Source organism: Adiantum capillus-veneris, chromosome 15 (assembly GCF_014529385.1).
Source record: "Adiantum capillus-veneris isolate H3 chromosome 15, ASM1452938v2, whole genome shotgun sequence".
NCBI lineage: Eukaryota > Viridiplantae > Streptophyta > Polypodiopsida > Polypodiales > Pteridaceae > Adiantum > Adiantum capillus-veneris.
The window spans coordinates 8682327-8696478 of record NC_140945.1 but is presented as its reverse complement, the minus strand read 5'-3'; the positions used below and the strand labels follow the sequence as shown (position 1 = coordinate 8696478).

Sequence of the window (14152 nt, the reverse complement as noted above, 5' to 3'; positions counted from 1 at the left end):
CCAGTAAGTAATAAGAGGGTCCAGCTCATGGAAAAGTATGCAAGCTCAAGTGGACTGACAAGGGTGCACTAAGCTTCTGCTCTGTAAAACAATCTTCATTCCAGCATACCATGTGCCACCGTGCGCACATGCACACGGTGCTTGCACACATGCATGCAGACACACCCCACATTGAAAACCACTTTGGATCATCAATAGAGACCATATATGAGGTGGATGAACTTCATATCCCTAGATGAATTCTTAGATTCACCAATAAAGGAAAGTGCATTTTATAGATTCCTGGTAGATATTCACAAGACGGTGTAACCATCAACTCCATCATGCATTTTAAATACTGAAATCCTTGGCATCCCCACTAACACAAGCAGTGCCCCAGAGAGAGAGAGAGAGAGAGAGAGAGAGTGCAATGATCACAAACAAGCTATTTGAAAACGGACGCTAGCTGCTCGCTGTGCTTCACCCGCCCCCAAGCCCCCTCGCGCTACCCAACCCCTAGCCCTCGCGTTGCTTTCTCGGTTTGAGGGAGTACCTGCCACTCTTGTCCAGGATAGGCTCAGAGATTGGGACTATCCTGGAGACACCTCCCACGGCAGCCTCTATAGCTGCCAAGGTGACCGGCATCCCCTCAGTACGTGTTCTGGTTTGGGACATCAACTCTCTCCCGAAAATCATCCTACTACCTCGGGTGAGTGGAGGTTGGTTCCGGCAAAGCATGGAGTACTCGGGCCTCCCAAATCATTGTTTCATTTGCAGACAGATGGGCCACTTGGCAAAGGCCTGTTCTCGCAGGAGACCTCGACCCACAACGCAGGCGCAACCTCCCAAGGCTGAGCATGCCCAGCAGCCAGACACACAAACGCACACGCTAGTACCTCGACTGAGACCAGCGATCAGACACCTAACGGTTAGCAGCAGGTGCCTGGCCGCCGCTGAGAGGGCCCTTGGTGGCCGACCTTCTGCAGCTCAGCAGCACTGGGTTCCGACCGGGAACCGTTTTGACCCCCTTCAGCAAGACACGCCTCAGGAGGCCCCGTCCACTTCAGTTCCTCCACCTCCTCCTCCCTCAAATGCTGCCGCTCCGCATCCTCCTTCTCCCCCTCCTCCTCCACCTCCGCCTTCCGTCCCTCCTCTCTCCTCGGTGGGGCCCACAGCCTCATCTCCTGACCCCTTCTCCACTCCTCCTTAGACGTAGGGGACTGGACACACATCTGCCGGGAGGCAATCTCTTGGTAGTGCTTTCGCTACGAGCTGTGTGGCTCGAGAGGGACAGCCCCACTTGAGGCCGTCTTTTTTGGTACAGACTTCTCCTTTTGCAGTAGTCCCTAGAGGTTTGACTACCTTTGACATTCACAGACGCTGGACTTCTTCGACTACAGCTTCACACGGTTCTTGGGTGACTCTGGAGGAGGCTTGCTTTCGAGCCCACGTCCTCTTTTTGCAGCTAGAGGCATTGAGGCCTTGGACACAACGGTGGGTTTCTCCTTTCCGCTTTGCAGTAGGGATTCCACAGAGTGGACCCAGCACACAGTCCTTAACTGGCTCCAGATTCAGGCTACTGAGTTCTCACACCATAGGGGACTTAGGGGTGACAGATATGGTGCAGACACTTTGGCCTCTTACCAAGTTCGGTGTGACGCCTCCGGATGCAACGGGTTGCAAGCACATTGTGGTGCATTTGTTTACTCGCACTCCGAGCCCTCCTTGTTATGTATTTGTACATGCGGATTCTTGGACAGAGGATGTAGCCCTTCGGGCTGCACGCTCGGCTTGGGCCTAGGTGGGACAGGCACTCCTTTCGCGCCTGTCTAGAGGTCATTCGGATGCGGATTACTCTCTCTCTCTCTCTCTCTCTCTCTCTCTCTCTCTCTCTCTCTCTCTCTCTCTCTCTCTCTCTCTCTCTCTCGTTTGTCAGCAGCGCTTGAACACTACGGTCTGCTGCAGCCGGTGCTGATAAGAGGAGGAGGGGGGGCTTGGGTGATCATATGAGGAGCCATGGCCAAGGCAGAGGTGGCCAGACAAGAGGGCGGTATCTGTGGGAGGTGCACGACAGATCAAGGTGCACATGCGGACATGGAAACGGGCTCCAATCCCTTTTGCTTCAAATTTAAAGAATCGTTTGGAATCGAATCTATCAAATTAATGTGTTTTCTTGAGGAATAGACCGAGTTTCTACAGTTACTTTTTGAGCTCTCCCTCAAACTTCTTCTTCTTCTTTTTTTCCCTTTCGCTTTTGATGAATGTGCAAGGATTAGGAGAGCCCCAGTTTCAGCGTCAGAGGGGTCGACTGCGTCAAGAGCTTCAGAGATGCCTTGTGGGTGGTGAGATTGACATTCTTATGCTTCAGGAGCATCATCTTTGTGAGAGTTGCATTATACGATGTGGTCAGATTTTGCGTGGTCGCTATGAGACGTTTTGGTCAGTTACATTTGGACCTGGAGGCATCCAAGGAGGGGTATGTATGACTATTGTGGATTCTATGCAGCAGGCCATTGTGGACAGAGGGATTATTGTGCTAGGCAGTGCTCAGTGGATCACTATGCAGGTTCAGGGTTGCCTCATGGGCTTCCTGAACATATATGCGCCTAATGTAGGCAGTGCACGTGCAGAGTTTGGTCTCATACTGTTGAGTCTCTGCCGCAGGCAGAGCAATGGTGCATTGGGGGTGACTTCAACATGTTGGAGGACCCCCATGACAAGATTGGAGGTAACCACATTACTGTGCATGGAGTTGAGTTGGCAGCTTGGGAGAGGTTATGTATGACTGCGGGTTTCAAATGTGTGGCAGCATTCTAGCTTTGTGAGGCCCTCAGACAGCGTGGCCTTCTCTTATTCGGACCGGAGAGTGGAGGAGTGAATCTATCTCGGATAGATCGCTTCGACACTAGTGACCACTTTGTGACTTGGGTGGGACTGGCTGGGACTTCTTTTTCGGACCATGCACCAGTGATCCTCACAATGACAGATAGACAAAGGAGAGGAGCACGATGCTATGTATCCCTGAGAGGGTTTTGCTGGACTCTGCGCTCAGAGAGCGAGTGGTGGCTCTCTGGACTTGCTCAACTTAATCGGCATTTTCTTCATGAGTCCATGGCCCGCCTAGCTGCAGCAAAGAGAGGAGCAGCAACGTCTCCGACAGGGCGTTGCTTCCTTGCAGAGGATGCAGGAGCAGCATCCAGATAGTCCTTGGTTGGAGGAGCAGTTGCAGTAAACTCGCCAGGACCTTTCCAACACAGAGGAGAGGCGCCATGAGTTTGCTTTCCATCGACAAGCATCTCAGTAGACTCAAGTGGGTGACAGAGTGACACGGGCTTTCTTTGAGACAGTGGGACATCGACATACACATGCCAGGGTCAGCCAGTTGAGGAGGCCTGATGGGTCAGTTGCTTCAGAGCCTAAGGACATGCAAGCAGTTGCTACTGAGTTTTATCGCGACCTGCTGTTAGCAGAGCCTCAGTCAGATAGTCAAGATGCATGCACAAAGCAGGTTTGGGCACATATGCCTTGTCTTGTGACTGAGGAGATACACCAGAGGCTTGAGCTGCCTCTTCAGCTAGAGGAGCTCCACGTGGCCCTAAGAGCACTGCACTGTAGTAGTTGTTTAGGTGAGGATAGTTTTACTCCCAGCTTTTTCTTAAGAGTACTGGGACTTGCTTGGCTTAGATCTTTGCAACGCTTTTTAGTACATCCTGCACACAGGAGAGAATCCTGACAGCATGAGTGAGGGTCTGATTTACCTCAGTCCCAAGGAGGGTGGCTCCTTGGATGAGATTCGACAGTGGCGGCCCATCACCATCCTCAATTCACCCTACAAAATTCTTGCCAAGGCTCTAAGTTTGAGGATTCGGTCACTTCTAGAGAGCATTATACATGGGACACAGACAGGTGTTGTCAAGGAGCGTAGTATCCTTGACAACATCTTTACGTTTTAAGAGGCCTCTGCCCTCCCTCGCCTCCGTCGTGAGGATCTGGTAATTCTTGTTCTCGATTTTGAGAAGGCCTACGATAGAGTTGACTGGGACTTTTCGGAGGGCACTCTACGCAGGATGGGCTTCCCATATGCCTGGATCAGAGGTGTGTTAGCTCTTTACAGACGAGCACACAGTCACGTACTGTTGGCAGGTGGTAGAGGTGATCGCTTCATGCTCACACGTACGGTCAGACAGGGCTGCCCTCTTGCACCCTTCCTCTTTCTGTTCTATGCTGAGGCGATGAGCAGATGTTTGGTTTCACAGCAGGTTGGTCTATGTGGCTTAGCGCTCTCTATTCGGGGCGACGAGTTACTGGATGTTGAGTACTTGGAGGGCCAGGAGGCCAACCTTCACAGGTGTGAGCAGGCTCTTGAGACCTTTTGCTATGCATCAGGGGCACGGATCAACTAGAGAAAGATGGTGGCTTTCTTGGTTGGTAGTGCTCCTACGACTGATTGGCTGCCAAGTGAGGGTTTCAGATGGATTCCCCCACGAACTGCAGTTCGGTACTTGGGCTGTCAGGTTGGTTTGGACTTGTCTCCTGAGAAGCAGATTGCTCCCCTCCTCTTGTCCATCAGGAGGAAGCTGTTACATTAGAGCTCCACACGACTTTCTCTAGCAAGCAGAGTTGTAGTGGCCAACTAGGTGTTGTTGGCTACTATGTGGTACATCACTTCTTATTGGTTTCAAATTCTTGCATCACCAGATAGAGAGGCTGATCAAAAATTTCCTTTGGTCAGGGCACGACACTCAGATAGCTCGGGCCAAAGTAGCCTGGTAGGTCATCACTCTTCCTTGTTCTCAAGAGGGGTTGGGGATCATAGACCCAGCACAACAAAGCAGAGCCCTTCTTGGGAAGTTTGTTGTCAGAGGATTGCTTCTAGGGGAGGAGCCCTGGAAGGAGTTTTTGCTTCAACGGCTTAGTGCTAGAGTGCCTTAGGCCGGAACCCCTTGGAGACCTTCGACCATATGGATTTTCACAGAGATGCGCAGAGTTGGCCTGAGCAGGAGACTGAAGGACCGTTTTGTTGTTAGTCTGCTTTGCTCCTGGGAGCAGTTGAGGAGAGGCCTAGAGCAACATCAGCCTACTTGCACGGAGGAGCGTCTACGATAGCCCCTTGTTTGGAACCCCATGGTTAGCACTCGGAGAGGCCACTTGGTTGGTAGTGGGCCTCATGTTTCTTGGGGTCCCATGACAGAGGGGCCTGCACGCACCTTAGGTGACTGGCTAGAGTTCTCAAGCTTGTCAGAGGAGCTTCAGAGCATCCAACTACAAGGCATGAGAGGGGTGCAGAGCATGTGTCAGGACATCACAGAGGCAGTACCAGCTAAGTGGCTCACACCTCTCGAGTCAACAACGCCCAAATGGATGGGGGCCTTCACGCGATTGGAGGTCCTCATTGCAACTCGAGCTTGCTCAGAGACTGTACCCTCCCTGTTTTTCGAGCTACAGGGTGAGGGTCGTTTACACCGAGTTTCAATAGAGGCCCCACAGGTGACAATGCTGTTTTTAGAGGATCCGAGTTGTGGGCATCTGTGGGAGGACTTATGTCATAGATCCTGACCCAGCAGCTCTTGAGACTGGACACTGGAGGCTGTGGGCTTGGGAGAGTTGTCCACTGACACAAGTGCAATGGGATCCTGGAGAGTGGTTTGGAGGGACCCTTTCTCCTCAACCGACCATCCAGGTGTCCCCTTCTTTCAGTACACTGTTCGATTGTGACGTAACATACTGGCAGCACCGAGAGAGGCTCGTCTTGGTGCAGCACCTCATTGGCAGGAGGAGGGTCTCACAGCTGAATTCTTGTCAGCTTTTTGGCGAGGTTGTGGGACGCCAAACAACCGCGACGAGTCACTTTGTTCCAGTGGCTGGTTGCACATCGAACTACAGCAGTGGGGAGCTGGCTTGTACATAGTGGTCTTTCGGCAGCATGCGCAGCTTGTGACCATCCAGTAGAGCAGCACACTTGGGGGGTAGTTGCTTGGTCCACTCTCACCGGCCCGGCACTTCAGTTTGAGCTATCCTCCACCAGTAGGATGATAGTGATGCAAGGGGGTCCACCTACACTCCAACCTACTACAGAGCTTACTCCACAGGAGTGGTGTAGTGTGAGAGAGGTGTTGGGAGCTCATCTGCGGCCTGACACTCTGGCTCATCTGGCGGGCCCACTACTTCCTCATCTTTGAGGCTCGCCCTGTACCACCAGCAGAGACAGTTCCGGATCTTTGGCTAGAGCTGATCCATACTCTCAGAGGACAGTTTGAGACTCCAAGACCAGAGTTACCAGGGAACGCCCCCTAGCCCCAGTTCCGGCGTTCCGAGGGGCAGCTCTCTTCCCGAACGTTTCGGAACGTCCCGGAATATCTGGACGTTCTGGGTGGCCAGTGCAAACCGGAACGGCTGTTCTGGAACGTTCTGGAACGGCCAACGGCTACAAACAAATTTGGCAAAAATTAAAAAAATTGAAGTAAATGTTTGGGCTTCTTTTTGAAGTGTGCAAGGCCTCAAGCACCCCCCTCCCCCTTTCCCATGGTTTATCTGGAATAGGTAGTGGTTGCAATAACCCTGGTGCCTTTTGCCTGTCAAACTTGACCTTTTGGCATAGTAGGCATTCTCGCACAAAGGCATCCACATCCCTTCTCAATGTAGGCCAATAGAAGAATGTCTCAACCGCTTTAGCTGTAGCATCGATACCACGATGCCCTGCATACGGTGGGACATGACTCTCTTCCATCACTTTGCATCGCAATGGCTTTGTGACACACAATCTGCCATGCATCATTATGAACCAGTCTTCAAGAAGATAGTGTTCATGACGTTGTGCATCCATTAGTTGCTCGAAGACCCTTGCAAAATCTTCATCATTTGCATACTGTTCTCTCATATCATCAAGTTCATGATGATAAGGAATTGACACAACTGAAATTTGTGGCTTCCTTGACAAGGCATCAGCCACAACGTTCTTCTTGCCTTCCACATGCACAATCTGAAAATGGAACATCGACAAGATATTTGCCCATCGCATATGCTTCTCAGATAACTTTGTCTGTGTCAAGAAGTACCGCAAGGTCTGTTGGTCCGTTTGGACAACAAAGTCTGCACCTAGCAAGTAGTGTTTCCAACTTAAGAGCGCATGAATCACAGCCAGTAACTCTTTCTCATAGACCTGCATGGTCATCTCTGGCCCTTGCAAAATTCTGCTCTCATAGGCTACTACCCTGCCATCTTGCATTAGCACTGCACCAATGCTACTACCACAGGCGTCACACTGGACCACAAATGACTTCCTAAGATCTGGCAACACAATGACTAGATCCGAAGTCATCTTTTCCTTTAAGAGATTAAAAGCTGAAATCTCTTTCTGTGTCCATCTAAAGGTGACTGCCTTCTTTTGAAGAGCATGTAAAGGTGAAGCAATCTCAGCGAAATTTCGGATAAACCTTCTGTAATAGGAGCATAGTCCCAAGAAACTTCGGACATCATGCACCGTCTTCAAATTTGGCCATGACTTGATCGCTTCAACTTTTGCAGGATCCATTCTAACACCATCCTTTGAGACAATGTGTCCCAGAAAGTGAATCTCTTCCAGAAAAAACTCACTTTTCTTTGCATTGATGAGCAACCTATGACTGCGTAGCTCTTTGAACACAATGGCCAAGTGATGCCTATCCTCCTCTTCATTCTTTGAGTAGACTATCATGTCATCAAAGAATGTACCAACAAACTGCTGGTGTGGACGGAAAATTCTGTCCATCATCCTATTGAACGTAGCAGGAGCATTTGTGAGACCAAAGGGCATCACTAAAAATTCGTAAAGGCCAAACGTTGTTCTAAAAGCAGTCTTGTGCACATCCTCTGATCTAATGCGGATGTGATGGTACCCACTCTTTAGATCTATCCTGCAAAACATAGCTGCTCCTAATTTGTCCATAATATCATCAATTCTAGGTATAGGGAACCTATTCTTGATGGTATTCTTGTTCAGTGCACGGTAGTCGATGCACATACGCCATGAGCCATCCTTTTTCTGCACCAACAACACTGGAGAGCAGAATGGAGATGAACTGGGCTGAATCAGCCCCTTTTCTAACAGCTCCTGTACTAGGCCCATTATCTCTTTCTGCTAAGCCGCACTAACCCTGTACGGAGGCTTATTTGGTGGGCAAATCTATCCCATGGTCCTCGGGTCTCTCTGGCGGTAATTGAGACGGTAATGAATCGGAAAAGCAGTCACTATACTGTTGTAAAAACATTGACCTTTCTTTATCTAGCACAGATAAATTTGATTCATCACAATCTGACACTTCACGTGCAAAAACCAAGTACGCCGAAAGATGCTTTTTCATTACAGAAGTAATAGCAGAAGCTGATAAAGTGGGAATAGACTCCCCTTTAAGCTTTACATCCAGAATGTGAGTCTTTCCCCTGCTCTGTACAGTGATCTTTTTGTTGTAGGCATCCATGATTCCCTGTACACGAAACAACCAAGGAATACCTAACAACACATCACATCCGTTCAGTGGCATGATGTAAAATTCTTCAGCATCTACATAGGACTCGATATGTAGGCGCAATTTTCCAATGATGGGTGTCACAGCCTCTGTATGGCTAGGACATGCCAAACCTGGCTCTGCTGTATACCCCATCTCTTCGGGTCTGATTCTCAACTTTGAAGCCAATTCTAGGGAAATGAAGTTGACTTTGGCACCTGGATCAAAGAAGATAAGCACTGTTTGATCCCTGACCTTTCCCCATGCTCTGCAAAGCTCACTTGCATCTGAATTTGGTTTGTCGCCCACCATATCTGGCACTAGACCAGCCATGGGATTCTTTCCTTTCCTGTCCTCCTTGTCTTCAGAATCAGCTGGCCTTTTCTTTGTAGGACAGTTGTAAGCAATGTGGCCAAGCTGCTCACATATAAAGCATTTGTTCTCTGTCCTCAGGACCTTCTTTTGCTCTTCTGACTTGCGAGGAAAACGTCTGTTCCGGCCTGATTTTGGCAACATAACTGTACTAGGACCCTTCACAGTCAGTATTCCCACGCATTGAATGACTTTCCCGATGCATACGGGCACTTTGTAAAACCTGGCGAGAATCTGCAGCATGCTGAATTCTCTGTTTTCAGCCCTGAAGATGCGCCAGATCGCCTGTACAACGGTCCCCTTGCGTCCCCGAACCTCTTGGGGGTATTAGGGTCCGTTTAGGACCAAAACCCTAAACCTGCAAAAATACACAGCAGGCTGTAATTTACTGTTTCGGGCTCCGTTTCGCGTGCCGGTCGCATCCGTAGCAAGTCCTTGGGCTCCCGCACCTGTAGGGCTACTTGCCCTTTGAATCGGACGAGATTTCTGGCGTGAAACCTCTCCGAATTCACCTGTACCTGCGGGGGGATTAGCCGCTAGCTAATCCAGTACCTGTGCAAGAGGCTCTTGCCTCAGCAATCGCGCATGAACCCACACAACTGTACATTGGTCAAATGAAGAGCCCACTAGAGGGGCATAACATACTGCCAAAGGGGAGAGAGAGGGCAATGCGTAGCGTGCAGGGCATCACTCCTGGCACCGCACTGTACATAGGAGGGAAAGCAAGCACTCCATAGCTCTTAACCTGTGACAAAATCTGAAAATGAGGCTCTCCCAGCTTAAAATTCAGCGCCACTTCTTGTTGCATGAGGAAAGTGCACCAGAAGGTGCCACTTGGCACATTTATAAGCATTTTCCCGTTTCGGGGTTGCCGCCTAAAAATCTCCAAACCGGTCGCCCAGTTGACTTCATGGCAGAGTAAGAAAATGTTCCCCTTGTCATTCCGGAGGTTATGACGCAAACACATTTTCAGGTCCCAAAATAGCAGTTCCCTAAATTTTAGGAGATGCTGCCATTGTATCTTTCTAGGTCATCTGACCCTCTTTGTACACTGCGGCCACATCCAGAACTGAATTGTAGCCTCTGTAGCAAAGGATTCCACTTTGGCTAGTCAATGATCCCACTTGGCTAACCATAGTCCTTGTCCAACCTTAGTGCTCTCTTGCCCTCAGGCCTGGACTCCCTCTGGACAGTTCCACACTAGCTATGCAATGCAGGGCAGTTAGATTTCCCGAGGGGTGTTTCCAAAAAGTGAAAGTAAATAGATAATAAGAAAGAAATCAACAAAAAGGATAGATAGTAGTCACACGCTGGTGACAGGATCTCTCACTGACTATAAACTTTGGCAGCCCACATGCATAATAAGAACGGGAAAAATAATTCTACTTATACTTCAAATGCTTAATAATTCGGGCAAAAAACTCTAGCTATATGGTCTTCCTGAAATGTGCTTGCTGTCGACCTCCCCCGCAAGTTTGTTCTCTCTTCCAGCCATGGAGAAAGTCAAATTAAAGCTCCGCACGGGTGGGCGAAATAGCATAAAAGAAACGCCATGCCTCTCCTGAGTCTCTACTCAAGAACAAATGGTATAAGTCTCGCTCCATCTGAGCTTTGGAATGCTCGCTTCTTTCGTCGCACAAGGCACCTGAAGGCTATTCAAGACTGTCTGTGATTGATGGCCCCTAGGAGAAGATCCCTCTCATGTTGTGCTCTCGTCTCTACACTCCTCGGCATACCAACTATTCTGAGGCATGGTCCCAGAACGACGTCTTTGATCAGGCTCAGTGTGTGGGTATGCCTCTGCTGCTGCATCTTGCAATGTCTCAGTCAGTAAAGTGGTGATCTCCTCCAATGAGAGTCCTGGTCTGCTTGCTATACATAGACAACTATAGATCTCCTTTGTATAAACACAGTCGGTCTCTGGTGTAAATGAATAGCGGGTATGTGTCCTCTCTCCTGCTGACACCTCGGTTGTACTGTACTAAAAGGAGACGGAAAGTGTCAAGAGAGCAAGTCTCACACCGTCATGTAGAGCGTCGCTCTACAATCATCACCCGACCATCTCTAGAGAAGACAATCTTTCTCTTCTCCCTTGCTGCTGTAATCTCTGGCATCACCTGTCTCATGTCAGCCAGCTACAAGAGGGTGAGATAATCTCTGAGAAAACTACTTGTCCTCTTGAGAGTCGGCCTCTTCTTCAGGAACTACTCCTCCTCCAAGGAGGGGAAACGTAGTATGAGTTCTCTGTGCTTTGAGGACTCTCCAAGGCCTTCACTCCTCTTGCCCACTCTCCATGCCTTTGTGTGTAAAGGCTTCTCCATTCCCATCATGGACATGAGGCTTGTGATCTCTTTTTCAACATTGTTGACATCCTCAAGGCCGGTGACCTTCACATGTAAGGCACGTAGCCACCTTCTTTACTTTAAGGACTCTCCCGGGCCTTCACTCCTCTTGCCCACTCTCCATGCCTTTGTGTATAAAGGCTTCTCCATCCCCATCATGGACATGAGTCTTGTGATCTCTTTTTCAACATTGTTGACATCCTCAAGGCCGATGACCCTCACATGTAAGGCACGTAGCCACCTTCTTTGCTCTTCTTCGAGGGTCATGTTAATGATGGTAGGTGTAGAAGGAGCCTTTTTATATTTCCCTTTCTTGGTGACCTCGATCCACTTCTCGAACACCTCCACTTTCTTTAGTGTCTTGGTGATGATCTCCACCCAAGATGACTTCTTTTCCTCCTCCTCCTTGGTGACCCACACCTGTTCTTCAATTGTGTTCAACTCCTCCATCATGGAAGGTTGAAATTCCCCTTCTTCAAGTCGCCCACTTTTGGCTTCAAGAAGCTCACCTTGTAGATTTCGAATGATGGAATCTTGGATGACTACTTTCTCCTCGAGCAAAGCGATCCTACTACGCATGCCATCTCTTTCTTCCGTCCATCTTTGTAGAATAGTGCTCCTCTCCTTCCTCCACTCTTCCACTTCATCTCTCCATTCTCTCATTTCCTTCTGTAAAAACAGGCCCGTAGGGCGGTAGGGGTTGGCTTTCACCCGAAATTCTTTACTTTAGACACACACAGAGCACTTTGCAAAAGTAACCTGTAACGGGAATTAACACTTGATCACACACACGGCTCGGAAGCTAGAATGCTCCGAGCAGACGCCGACAACCTGTAGGTCCCAAAATTGGCGCCCCTTTCGGTATTTCTTTATTCTTTAGGAGGGTAAATTACAAGCTAAGGTCCTGGGAATCCTTCACGTGTATCCACCTAGATACCATTTGATTTGGCCAAATTTCGGCAACATAACAGCCCCAAAACTTGCGCGAAACCAATTCCCCTGCTAGAACTCACTTGCACTGGCGCATACCCTCTGATTCCTGTCCAAAAACAGTAAATTCAGCACGCTGTATTTACTGGTTTTTGCCTTGTTTTCAGCCCCAAACAATCCCCTTACTGTCCTCTGCCAGTGGGGCACGATTCCCAAGTGTCCTGGCATCCATATGGCTGAAAAACAGTCAAATTACAGCGCATACACAGCGCTGATTTTGCACCTGTATGGTGAGGTTATGACCCTCACCAGTGCCTGCTTTGGAGTAGCAACTAGCTACCCCTGTTCACATTGGCCATAATGTCCGACCGTTTGCTACTTCAAAAAGAGGGTCTCAAAACAAATAAAATAAACCCCATTGGAAAGAAACCAACAACCAAGGTTAGCAGTAGCCACATCCTTGTGACATGGTTAATAACTGCCACATCCTCGTGACATACCCCCCTCTTGAAATCGCAAACGTCCTCGATTGCATACCATAAATACACGCCATTGATGATCTTGTGCTATTAACACTCTTTTATCATCGCATGTATCCGCAAGAAAGATCGTAACATACATAGATACAAATGACTTAATGAGACCTTCATACTTTTGCCATTTCCATCTATGGAACTGAATTCATATGTACATTTGATGTACTAGCTCTATCATTACCCCTCCTTTGCACACGTTGGGTTGGGGCATAAGTAGGCTGTAACCCAAAGGCTTCAAGATAAAGCTGCAATACATTTGGTGACTCTGACAGTTCATGCTCTTCCATCCACTTTGCATCCATAGGCGGATAGTTCTTGAACTTCACTAAATAGCGTCTTGCAACTTGTCCTTTAACTTTTCCGTCCTTATGTGCCAAAACTTGCTCAGGTACCAGGATCTCATCAAGTTCCTCAACTTCTAGCTGATCCTCAACTGGCATATCTTCTGGCACATCACCCACGAAGGGTCTTAGAACTGTCACGTGAAATCCATTATGAATCTTCCATGCATCAGGCAATTTCAGCCTGTAAGCCACATCGCTGATCTTGTCAAGCACTTGAAAAGGCCCATAGTAACGCATGCTGAGCTTACGAAACAGCCGTTCCTTGCCCTTCATCTTCTTTAACCTTGCCTTTTCCAACCTTAAAAGAACCCAATGACCAGGTGATAACAGCAATTCACGACGGTGACGATCAATAGCCTTTTTCTGCTTTGCCCGAGTCTTCTCCAAGGGAACTTTAATTTTCTTACACATCTCATCCATGTTCTCGACATATCGATCTGCCTCAAAGATCTTGTCCTTTGTTTGCAAAATGGGAGGAACCTTTTTGCCGCCTTCAACAATCTCAAAAGGTGCTTTGCCAGTAGACGAATGCACAGTATTATTGTACGCATACTCAAGCATAGGCAAATACTGTTCCCACTTGCCCATATTATCTGACACATAGCATTTCAGCAGATCTAAGACAGTAGAATTAGCCTCTTCTGACTGTCCATCAGTTTGTGGATGAAACGAAGACGAGAATTTGAGCGTAGTGCCCATGTTCTCAAACAATCCTCTCCAGAACAAACTGGTCATGCGAGGATCACGATCACTGATAATCGATTGTGGCATACCATGGTACTTAAACACATTGTACATGAACAAGCGTGCCATTTGATCAGATTTTATCTTCTTCCTGACAGGGATAAAATGGGCCTGCTTGTTGAACCTGCAGATAATGGTCCATATACCATCATTCCCTGTTGGCGTCCTTGGAAGATCAAAGATAAAGTCCATAGCAATGCTTTCCCATGGCTTATCCGGAATCGGCAATGGTTGTAACAACCCTGGTGCCTTTTGCCTGTCAAACTTGACCTTTTGGCAAACTATGCATGCTCGCACAAAGGCATCTACATCTCTCCTCAAGGTAGGCCAATAGAAGAATGTCTCTACCGCTTTAACTGTCGCATCAATGCCACGATGCCCTGCATACGGTGGGACATGACTCTCTTCCATGACTTTATGTC

At 48.6% G+C, this 14152-nt stretch overlaps 1 protein-coding gene across 2 annotated transcripts in view; it reads right to left on the bottom strand.

Annotated features, from left to right (window-relative positions):
* Window positions 1-14152, bottom strand: part of ATVPS33 (Sec1/munc18-like (SM) proteins superfamily) — a 191046-nt gene that overhangs the window by 50259 nt on the left and 126635 nt on the right. The window lies entirely within an intron of this gene.